The sequence below is a fragment of the Artemia sp. Qi Xiang Cuo genome, chromosome 7, assembly GCF_049724085.1.
Source record: "Artemia sp. Qi Xiang Cuo chromosome 7, ASM4972408v1, whole genome shotgun sequence".
NCBI lineage: Eukaryota > Metazoa > Arthropoda > Branchiopoda > Anostraca > Artemiidae > Artemia > Artemia sp. Qi Xiang Cuo.
In genome coordinates, this window is record NC_142800.1 from 14,624,096 (window position 1) to 14,636,652 (window position 12,557).

Genomic DNA, 12,557 nt, shown 5'->3' on the forward strand with positions numbered 1-12,557 from the left:
AAAAAAAAAAAAACAAACGAGACTGTGGCCAGTGGAGAGAAAAGGAAAACAACAGAAACAAAACAACGCGGATATTTCGCCTGTATACAAACAAGGCGTCTTCAGCACGAAAGACACAAAAAAAAAAAAAAAGATAAAACTAAAAACCAAAAAAACCACCACCAAAAAAAAACAACAAAAATGTACAATCGGCCCAAACTAAACCACGTAGGGAAAAGATGCTAAAATAGAGTTACTTCAGTGAGGACACCAGAGTAACCTGTTTGTTTATGACAGTTAAATAACGTCTTCGCCTGTGATCTCTTATTTTTCAGCTTTAATGCCCTTTTGGGACAAGGCTCCACTTACAGCTTAGATTTGATAAGCTGAAGATTTAGCTATTCACCTTTTTACCTGTTAAGATAAGATTTATTGCTGAAAAACGGCTATCACAAGCCCAAAACGGCCGAGTTCGCACTTTAGCGTCAAATAAAGCGAAAAAAGAACAACAAAAATACAATCAAACATACAACAGAAAATTATAAAAGGGTCAATGTCAAATACGTAAAAATTTTAAAAACAAAAACAAAATAAACTCATAAAATTAGAAGGCCAATGTCAAGTCAGCAAAAATGCCAAAAAAAAACAAATAATGTAAAATTAACAAGGGCATAAAGTAAAATTAAAACAAAAACATAAGTTAGTTGGTGACTGACAAACATAAATATTAAACCACCAAATTTGCAAAATGAGCATTAAAATTAATAACTATGAGGTAAAGAGTGAGTGATGGGGGGGAGGCAGCGGAGATTGGCGTGTTTAAAATGTCAACTATGTAAGGGATAAAAGTTCTTCTATATCTTTCAGTGCAAACTCGTATTGGGGCAAGAAGGGGGATTTTTGTTGACACAGTACGCGGGAGGCGGGGTTGAAGGGGTGAATATTGACCGGGAAAAGGGGAGTTGTTTGAGGGTTATGAAGGGCATTGTTAGCAAAACGCAAGGTAATTTTTGCTCTCCTTTCCTTAAGGGTGACAAGATTAGCTCTCCTAAGAAGGGAAATATAAGGTACTTTACCCTCATTGAAGATAATTCTTAGGCACCTTTTTTGGACTGGATGCCAAACAGGACAGGTGTACATTTGCACGTTTTAAGATGTCATTAATATGTACAAGGTGTCATTTTGACTATCAAGGTTAATTAAATTCCATTTGATTGCAATGTTACAAATGATTGTCACAATAGTAGTTTCAGCTAGTGAGGCTATTATTGCTGAACATGTATGTGCCAAATAATCAACTCAATTTAAAATTAATCCTTTACTTCCAGTAAAGAAAATCATAAATACAAGATTTTACTGTGGAAAGTCGCTCCAAACATTGTCTTTTATGTTAAGATTCACTATTACACATAATGCCCAATTTAAAATCCTACAGAGAGCTTCAGCTTAGGATCCTTCATATGCTTACTTACATATTTTGATTATTGTTTACTAAAGGACCATTTAAATATCATTAGCTTAGGGGCCTTGCAATGAACTATACAAGCACTAATAAGAAAAAAAATGAACTAACTTCCTAAGCTTTGGACAGTAGACTATACACATTAGTGAAAGAAGCAGTAAAATATATAGATATATATATATATATATATTAAATAAGCAAAAATTCTAAAAAAAAATGAATTCTGTCTCTTACAAACAATTTTGATCTATCTTTGAATTTTGATCTGTCTGGCTTAGTTCCAAGATCCGGGTCTACGTTTTCCTGATACAAATCTTCCAACCGATTTGTAAAGGGCATATCAACTGAGATATTTCTGACTGAGTTAAATTCGTATAATTCAAGAAAGATTCTCCTTAGTTTTGTCAAGTGTTTCACTACTTTTGGAACAGTTGCTTTTGCTAGTTATTGATCCCTATGCTTTTATGTTTGAGATATTTCTAGAAACACGAGGATAGTTCTACTAATGAAAAATTTCAGGGGCTACTGAAAAGGGTAGGAATACAAAAAACGGGATTTTTCAATGAAAATACCGAACAAATATATTTTTCAAACAAACAGAAACTATTAAGTATATAAGGGGGTTGCCCCCTCCTCAACACCTCGCTCTTTACGCTAAAAATACAAGATTTTACTGTGGAAAGTCGCTCCAAACATTGTCTTTTATGTTAAGATTCACTATTACACATAATGCCCAATTTAAAATCCTACAGAGAGCTTCAGCTTAGGATCCTTCATATGCTTACTTACATATTTTGATTATTGTTTACTAAAGGACCATTTAAATATCATTAGCTTAGGGGCCTTGCAATGAACTATACAAGCACTAATAAGAAAAAAAATGAACTAACTTCCTAAGCTTTGGACAGTAGACTATACACATTAGTGAAAGAAGCAGTAAAATATATATATATATATATATATATATATATATATATATATATATATATATATATATATATATATATATATATATATATATATATATATATATATATATATATATATATATATATATATATATATATATATATATATATATATATATATATATATATATATATATATATATATATATATATATATATATATATATATATATATATATATATATATTTAAATAAGCAAAAATTCTAAAAAAAAATGAATTCTGTCTCTTACAAACAATTTTGATCTATCTTTGAATTTTGATCGGTCTGGCTTAGTTCCAAGATCCGGGTCTACGTTTTCCTGATACAAATCTTCCAACCGATTTGTAAAGGATATATCAACTGAGATATTTCTGACTGAGTTAAATTCGTATAATTCAAAAAAGATTCTCCTTAGTTTTGTCAAGTGTATCACTACTTTTGGAACAGTTGCTTTTCCTAGTTATTGATCCCTATGCTTTTATATCTGAGATATTTCTAGAAACACGAGGACAGTTCTACTAATGAAAAATTTCAGGGGCTACTGAAAAGGGTAGGAATACAAAAAACGGGATTTTTCAATGAAAATACCGAACAAATATATTTTTCAAACAAACAGAAACTATTAAGTATATAATGGGGGTTGCCCCCTCCTCAACACCTCGCTCTTTACGCTAAAGTTTTAAGTTCTTTTAAAAAAGGGTCTTATTGTTCTAATTAAACGGCCTGTGTTTTTCAGTATTCATTATTAAAAAATTGCGACAAAATTCAAACTTTAGCATAAAGAGCGAGGTGTTGAGGAGGGGGCAACCCATTTTATATACGTAATACTTTTTGTTCGTTTTAAGTTTTAATGTTTCTCCTTACTTTCAGTCGAAAAAGCTTTTTTTATTGAACTTCTAATCGCTTTTTAAATTATGCCAGGAAATCTGGCCCCACATGCATGGAGAAACCTTCTCCCCGCGGAAATATCCTGTCAACAACTCAATCCCGGTGAAAATTTACCCCGGATAATTAGCGCGGGCATCCCATGATAATAGTTGGCGCCAGCAGTGCTTTCCCCTCCAGTAAGTGGTGTAGCACCATTTTTGCACCAATAAGTGGTGACATCCGTATCTTACCACTCGAATTCTGGTGGCAGCAAAAAAGGTCCTATTGGTAAAATTGATAGTAAAGAATTCCGCGTTTTCGAAGAGACTATTTAGTTTAGCCTACAAAGTAGCCTTTTGTGATTAGGCTACATATAAAAAAATTTGCGAAGGAAAGAAATAGGAAATTAATTAAAAATATTACGAAGATCTAAACGGGCTGTGCCTAATTAGATAATAATAAGAAATAAAATTTAAGAATCAATATATCACGCGACTAATTAGCTTTTTTTCTCCCTTTTAGTTTTCTTTACTTTTACCACAGAAACATATATTTCGTTGTCAAATAGGAACTGAATTCCGACATTTGGTTTTTCGTATTGTACTAAAATTTCACGAACTTTACGAGGAAACGTGCATACAATAAATTTCGTCTAATTTTTTCCTGGTACAATCAGTGCTGCATTTTGGCATATATTTGTCGGCGTTTCATATTCGTTGATTGTGTTTTGAAGTTTTATATTTTCTGAAAACTTTCCAGAAAAATCATTTTCACGCGTCTTATTTTAAATATTACGTGGCTCAGCCCAATCTGCATCCCACTTCTTCGGATAACCAACATTTTGAACTGATGTATCAAGCATTTCGTTTTTTAGACAGGCTGGGTCAGCCTTCCATTTTGTTTTATGGGCCGGTCCACCTCCCCGCCTTGTTAACGAGGTGGCATATTTTTCCGTTTTAGCATTTAATGTCTGATAATTTTCATTTTCTCGCGATTGATTCGTAGACAAACTATTATGGCTATTCGATAACCTAGAAGTTAGTTGTGATAAAATCTCAGTTTCTGGAATTCCCCAGCGGGCTTCTCTTAGGCCTATTACGGTTATTTTAAACTCTTGGTGATTTCTCTCTCTTTCTCTCCCTACGGTCTCTAGCTATTGTAATATCCTCGTTTTATTCTCTATCTTCCTTCTCTTTTCGTTCTCTGGCTATTCTATCAGCCTCTTCCTTTTTCTCTCTCGCTATTCTTTCTTCCTTCATGAAATTGAATAGTTGTTGTTGTCATATCTACCTGAGTTTTTTTTTCGCGATCCCCTGCTGGCATTTAAGCTTGTACTACTCCTGCTACTCGGCCTACTTTAATTCCTTATGTCGTTATATTCACTTAATTTGTTTTCTGAGTCTGTTCGTTCTATTTTTATATTTTGTCTTACCTGCAACTTTCCTACATTTTGCACAGCATCTGAAGGGTGAGTTGGTTTTTTTACTCGTATTTACGTATAATGATTTGTCTTCGTATGTTATCGGCGCTGTTTCTATATCATGCCCTGTCCCACTAATGGGTATGCTTCGTCCCAGTTATATTTTTTGTGCTCCCTTATTTATTACCGTTATTTGGGCATCTCTATCTGCAAGTAATTCTTCGTGAATATGCCCTAAATTCGTTTCTCCTTCTATGGTTTGTACCGGAGGTCGCCCTATTAATGATTTTGTTTTGATTTGAAGTTTCCCGCTTCACACGTGTCAGAATTGTCTATTTCACCACCTGACTGAAATATGGTTCCATCTGATGCTGTTTTTCTCAGGGTATTTCCAGCGGGAGTCGTATACAATTGTGGGCCTGAATACGATTTTTGGTTTACCGCAGTAGTTTTTTTTTTCGAATTCATATCTAATTCTATCAACTCTTTTCCATTTTCTGACTTTCTGTGAATCTTCTGTCTTTCTGCCATTATTCCAAGGTTTAGTTGGCATTAATTATTATTTCAATCCAACTGAAAATCATGTTTCCAATGTCTCTTCTTTTCTTTTCGTGAAAAATTGTTGCGTCTTAATTTGCCGATTTTAAGTAGTTGGCTCAGCCTCCCTTGTCTCATAAGCTAATTAGTCGCGTGAAATATTGTTTCTTAAGTTTTACTTCTTATTATTACTTAATTAGAAACAGCCCATTTAAACCATCCTGATATTTTTAATTAATTGCCTTTTTTTCTCTCCGCAAATTTTTTATATTTAGCCTAATCACAATAGGCTACTCTGTAGGCTAAACTAAATAGTCTCTTCGAAAACGCTGAATTCTTTACTATCAGTTTTACCAATAGGACCTTTTTTGCTGCCACCAGTATTCGAGTGGTAAGATATTGATGTCACCACTTATTGGTGCAAAAATGGTGCTACACCACTTACTGGAGGGGAAAGCCCTGCTAGCGCCAACTATTACAATGGGATGCCCGCGCATACCACAATGGTACTGTAAATATAGGGTATGTTAATACTCAATTTACAATATACCCTGCCCCAGGGTATGATAACGTGTTCGAACGGTCAAATGGCCAAACTCTAAGGCCAAGGGTGCACCCAACCCGGGTCTCCACTAGAATCTCTAGCTATCTCCTTGGAAGGTAAACAGACCCCCTTGTAGATAAGATAATGACGGTATTTCTCGCAACTCTTTTCCTACCCTGTCTGGGTTCATGGAAAAATAGTCTATACAGGTGTAGAAAATAGCTTACTTGTAATCGTCTAAAAGAAGTTCACAAATAGCACATATATAAACTCTAAAAAAAAAAAGACTCCCCAAACGGGGTTTCAATGTACACTCTCAGTACAGACTAAAAGAATAATATTAGGACACTTAAAGAATCTTGGCACTTGGGGTGTGGCTCAGTGAGACGCGGGCCAATCAAATGTATCAGGTCCCTCAATTGAATTCACGCTAATTATATTTTCAGAATCAATGACTTGAATTTTAGCCATCCCATGCGATGACTCATACTGAATTATAATTAAAGCAATTTACTTTCTCTTGCAAAATGGTTGCTTTAACGAAGAGTTTAACTTACAGTTGAAAATCATCTCATAGGCAACTGCAATTACAGAAAATAGAATAGCTCATTTATCTGAAAAGAAAAGAAACAATGAGTGAAACCCCAACATAAACCCTTTGAGAATCGAAATTTTCATTCCAAGGAAATATCATAGGCGGCTGCTTATCATAGTGGTCGCAGTTTAACCCAAACCGTTTGCTTTATTAAATTGCTCTATGGAATATATCAAACGGTTCGTGGTAACGAACAGTAAGTAAGGAACTACCCGGCTCAATAGTAACCAAAACTCATAAAAACGGAATTTTGATATCAATAGATATATAAAATGAATCGGCTTTTTATACTGATTTCAAATATATAAATTTCATTGAGTTTAGTCTTACTCATCAAAGGTTAAAAGCCTTAGAATTTTTTTCTGATTTTTGAGAAAAGGAGGAAACAGTGCTTAAAAGTGAAGTGATCTCAATGAAAATCACACCATCATATTAAGCGTATCAGAGAACCCTACTGTATAGGTTTGAAGCTCCTATCTGCAAAAATGTGGAATTTTGTATTTTTTGCCAGAAGAAAGATCACGGATGCGTGTTTATTTGTGTGTGTGTTTTTTTTCAGGGGTGATTATATTTTCCCACTGTTCCTTGAATATCGGAAGAGGACTCACTCGAACGGAAATTAAAAGTTCTGGTGCCCTTTTCAAGTTATCAAAAAATTGGAGGGCAACTAGGCCCTCTTCCCCACTCTTTTTTCCAAAATCGTCCGATCAAAATTTTGAAATGGTTATTTAGTTCATCATAGTTGAAAGGTCCAATAACTAAGTCTTTGGATTTAATATAAACACCCTCCCCCCACAGTCCCAGGGGAAAGGTCTTTAAGTTATACAATTTGCCCATTGTTTGTGCATAGTATTTGTTATTGGGATGTAGGCATACATTTTAAGGTGGGGGGGGGGGTGCAAATTTTCTTCTGGGGTTTTTCCACGGGGGTATTATCCATGGGGTGGGAAGTTTCTAGGGAGTGAACGTGTCAGGGGAAATTATACGCTGGGGGAATTTTCCAGAATTCTTATACACATTTTTTTCTATGTCTTGATTTCTCTTTTCCGTCTCAATCTTACGCATAGAGTGGTTAAGAGTAATTATCCGGGGTAAATTTTCACCGGGATTGAGTTGTTGAGAGGATATTTCCGCGGGGAGAAGGTTTCTCCATGGAGGTGGGGCCAGATTTCCTGGCATTATTTAAAAAACGATTAGAAGTTGAATAAAAAAAGTTTTTTCGACTGAAAGTAAAGAGAATTATTAAAACTTAAAATGAACAAAAAGTATTACGTGTATAAAATGGGTTGCCCCCTCCTCAACACCTCGCTCTTTAAGCTAAAGTTTGAATTTTGTCGCAATTTTTTAATAATGACTACTGAAACACAAGGGCCGTTTAATTAGAACAATAAGACCCTTTTTAAAAAGAACTTAAAACTTTAGCTTAAAGCGTGAGGTGTTGAGCAGAGGGCGACCCCCATTATATACTTAATAATTTCTGTTTGTTTGAAAAATATATTTGTTCGGTATTTTCATTGAAAAATCCCGTTTTTTGTATTCCTACCCTTTTCAGTAGCCCCTGAAATTTTTCATTAGTAGAACTGTCCTCGTGTTTCTAGAAATATCTCAGATATAAAAGCATAGGGATCAATAACTAGCAAAAGCAACTGTTCTAAAAGTAGTGATACACCTGACAAAACTAAGGAGAATCTTTCTTGAAATAGAAGAATTTAACTCAGTCAGAAATATCTCAGTTAATCTGCCCTTTACAAATCACTTGGAAGATTTGTATCAGGAAAACGTAGACCCGGATCTTGGAACTGAGCCAGACAGATCAAAATTCTAAGATAGATCAAAATTGTTTGTAAGAGACCGAATTCGATTTTTATTTTATTTTTGCTTATTTAAATATATATTTTTTACTGCTTCTTTCACTAATGTGTATAGTCTACTGTCCAAAGCTTTAGGAAGTTAGCTCATTTTTTTTTCTTATTAGTGCTTGTATAGTTCATTGCAAGGCCCCTAAGCTAATGATATTTAAATGGTCCTTTAGTAAACAATAATCAAAATATGTAAGTAAGCATATGAAGGATCCTAAGCTGAAGCTCTCTGTAGGATTTTAAATTGGGCATTATGTGTAATAGTGAATCTTAACATAAAACACAATGTTTGGAGCGGTTTTTCTCAGTAAAATCTTGTATTTATGATTTTCTTTACTGGAAGTAAAGGATTAATTTTAATTGAGTTGATTATTTGGCCATACATGTTCAGCTATAATAGCCTCACTAGCTGAAACTGCTATCGTGACAATCATTTGTATCATTGCAATCAAATGGAATTTGGTTTACCTAGATAGTCAATATGACACCTTGTACAATAGTCTAATGTGTAGAAATTGCATTTATTGGGTCAATGGCTGGATTTTCTTGCGCATCAACATAGCTCCCTATAATTCTCTAGGAAACGGCCATTAGATAATCCCTGGGAGTTCAAGTTCCATTGTATGTGTTAGGACCATACTTGCCGATTTTCAAAACATTCGGTTTAAAAGTATTTAGTAATGAACTTGAATGGTTTTTGACCCCTTCCCCCCCACTCTTACATAGGCTTTCTCTTAGTAACCTTAGTAAATTAAACAGAAAAAATTTTCCAATAAAAATTTTCTTCACAAAATTTGTAATGTCTACAATACCATTCCATAGCTCCATCACACTTTCAGACCACTATCAAAATGTTCTGTCCATCTCTATTTGACACTTTCCTTTAATTGAGGTCCTGGTACTAAGTTTAAATGGAGTAAGTCCAGAGGAAATGAAATATCATGTGAATGAAATATCCAGTATATTTTTTGTTGTTTTTTTCACTGTCTAATACAAGGATTTATCCCTATTTGAACTGTTATTTATAGATAAGTCCAGACTGACTACTTACTCTGACTTCCTTAAAATTTCAATTCAACATCTTCCAGCATATCTTCTATGCAGCAATATCTTGTTGCACATCTTCCAGATCCTCGACAGTTTTATTCGTGACCTTCATTTTACATCTTCTTAACTCATACGATAGTGCTTATTCTACTTCTCTCACTTTCTTATTTTTACCATCTTGTCTATCACTTCAAAAATTCTTGCAAAAATACTATCTTTCCTCTACCAAATTTAAAGTGTTTTCACTAGCATTCCTATTGCAGCTTTTAGTTTCCTCCCAAACTAATCCTCATCTACCTTTGACTAATTGCCGTCTTTTTTTAATGGTAATATTTTCAGGAAAAAGTATATGGAAGGCAGCTTATTGAAGCAGATCGAGATTATGTAGAGCAACAGTGTGACCAAATGCTTGAAGAAGCAAAAACAAGTCTTATAAGTTTTCTGGTTGTTGGTGATCCATTCGGAGCTACCACTCACACAGACTTAGTTCTTCGAGCCAAACAAAAAGGGATAGAATGTAAAGTTATCCATAATGCATCAATTATGAATGCAGTTGGTGTCTGTGGTTTACAGGTATGTTGTATACTGTGGTTACAGGTATGTACAAGTATGTTGAATGCAGTTGGTGTCTGTGATTTATTGGGATCTGAAATTAATTAATAGAAAAAACTCCCATTTTGTTAAAGAAAAGTAAAGATCATGTTAAACTTATGACCAGTAGAGATACATTTGTATAATAATAATCCTTCAATAATTGAAACTCATAACGACCATATGTTACTATTAAAGAATAAACGAAACCCAAAATAAACAGAAATTAAATGAACAATAGCCTAATATCCAACATGAAGATAACAGATACTGATGTAGATTAATGAATAAATCTTAAAACGAGTAAAAATTAAATCTAATATTCAAGTATAACTTCATACGAAAAGAATACTATAAAGAGAAGTTTGGCTACTGCCCCTTCTTCTTCTTCTATCTTCTTCTTCTTCTATCTTCTTCTAACCGTAATAACTTCCTCTGAGAGAATAGCAATGATAAACAAAAATAGCTTACTGATAATCTCTTAACTTATAAACATTTAGAATTTTCATTTTAGTGAAGTACCTCAAAGTGCTATTTTCAAATCTCACATAATCTCCTAAGACATGAACAACTTTATTTTGTAAAACTTTACTTTTTTCTCCTTAGATTTAGTCAGTGTTGCCAGTCAACTTTTTCACTTTTATGCAAGGTTTGATGGTCACAGGTTAGGTTTGATTTTTAACCCATTTCCTACATTTATAACCTAATTTAACCCATCCTAACTTTAACTTTTACCATCAAACCTTGCATAAGACTAAAAAAGCTGATTCTCAAAGTTAATTGAATCCAATCAGAGAAAAATGAATTTGGGACAGTCACCAGTGAATGTTGACATTAACCAGATTTAGGACATTCACAGTAACATGTATAAATTTTTAACAGTGTTTTTTAGTTTCTTTAAAGCATACACGACAACTAAAAAAATAATTACTAAAAAAAATAAACAAGGTGACTGGAAAGAACTAACGAAAATAAATTGAATATTTAACATATAAAAATATTGATTTCTTGAAATCTCAACAGTTCAAGATTTTACTTCTTGTTTTCAGTAAAGCGCAAAGGACAAAATAGGTTTTAGAATTACTACGTTCAGAGGAGATGAAAGGGGCAGTAGCCAAACTCCTGCTTATAGTAATTTGTTTCGTTTCAAGTTTGATATTTGATTTGATTCATACTCGTTTTAACCTTATTCATCCATCAGTATCTATTAGATTTATATTTGGTATGACTGTTTATTTTAATTTATGTTTATTTTGGGTTTCATTTATTCTTTAATAGTAATTTCTGGTGGTTTGAGTTTAAATCATTGTAGGATTTCTTTTCTACTCGTTTTAAGTTTAATATGGCTCTTTACTTTTCTTCGGAAAATGTCTGCTTAGGAAATTTTTGCTTTTTACTTAATTTCTTTTCATTTTTTATTACCTAGGCCCGAGGGTTATTATTGGTTCGTATAATGAATGTTTCTACAGTTTTTCATTTCTTCGGCTTAAGAATTAAAATGTTCGATTCAAATTTATTAGTTGTAATTAGTTTAATTTTATTTATTTCAACATCCCCATCAACAGTCCTAGAAAGTCTCAACTAAATGCCATTAGCCTTTCCTGAGATATTTTAGATATGCCCTCGTGACGACCGGATGCATTTAGTTTTTATCGAGTTCAATATCCCCTCAACATTTTCTGGAAGTTTCTATTTAATACCCTTTATTGTTCCTGAGATATTTCACACTCTATTTTAAAAAGCTGGATGTACATAGTATCTGTTGATTTAGTCCAACATCCCTTGAAAGTTTCTACTAAGTACCATTCGCCGATCTTCACAATGTGAACATACGCCCTTTTCAGGAGGTACATGAATGTATTTTGATTAAGTTCAACGTCTTCCTGGACAATCTTGGAAGGTTTCAGCTTAATAACCTTAACTATACATGCGATAAAATAAGGGTTCAACTTAATAACCTTAACTATACATTCGATAAAATAAGGTTTAAACTCAATAGCCTTAACAATACATGCGATAAAATAAGGCTTCAACTTAATAACCTTAACTATACGTGCGATAAAATAAGGTTTCAACTTCATAACCTTAACTATACATGCGATAAATTAAGGTTTCAACTTAATAACCTTAACTATGCATGCGATAAAATAAGGTTTCAACTTAATAACCTTAACTATGCATGCGATAAAATAAGGTTTCAACTTAATAACCTTAACTATGCATGCGATGATTTCTTTGATTTCTAGGGATCGGGGTTTAAAGCAATATTTTCGTGAAAGTCTGGAAATAAAGAAAATCTTATTCAAGAATATTGGTTTGAATCTGGATACAGGTGAATTTGGGTTGAACTCTATCTATGATAATTTATTAAAATCTTACAGAGTAAAGTTCAATTCACTCAATGTAGTTGATCTCTGTCCAATTGATATATAATTGAATGGTAATTAACCAAATCCAAGAAGGTCAAGGAGGCTAGCTTCCACCTTCGCTTAGAAAAGAATTAGAAATATAAAAAATATATAATTTTATTTGATTTCGTATATAAACTTTTGTTTTAAATCGTTTTAGTTTAGTTTTACTACTGATGACGGTCACTGTATATGTGACCGAAATATCTGGTATTTTTTGTGAAATTTATTATACACTGTCTATTAAAAAGGATTTTATCCCTATTTTGAATTTTTATTTTATCGTCATGGAAAGGCA

General features: G+C 33.3%; 1 pseudogene across 1 annotated transcript in view; it reads left to right on the plus strand.

Annotated features, from left to right (window-relative positions):
• Positions 1 to 5,695: 5,695 nt before the first annotated feature.
• The window catches only part of LOC148949987 (diphthine methyl ester synthase pseudogene), a 163,201-nt pseudogene continuing 156,339 nt past the window's right edge, over positions 5,696 to 12,557 (plus strand). Inside the window, exons 1-2 of the transcript XR_016141979.1 lie at positions 5,696 to 5,737; positions 9,600 to 9,833. The product of XR_016141979.1 is annotated as a diphthine methyl ester synthase pseudogene (transcript). The remainder of the gene's footprint in view (positions 5,738 to 9,599; positions 9,834 to 12,557) is intronic.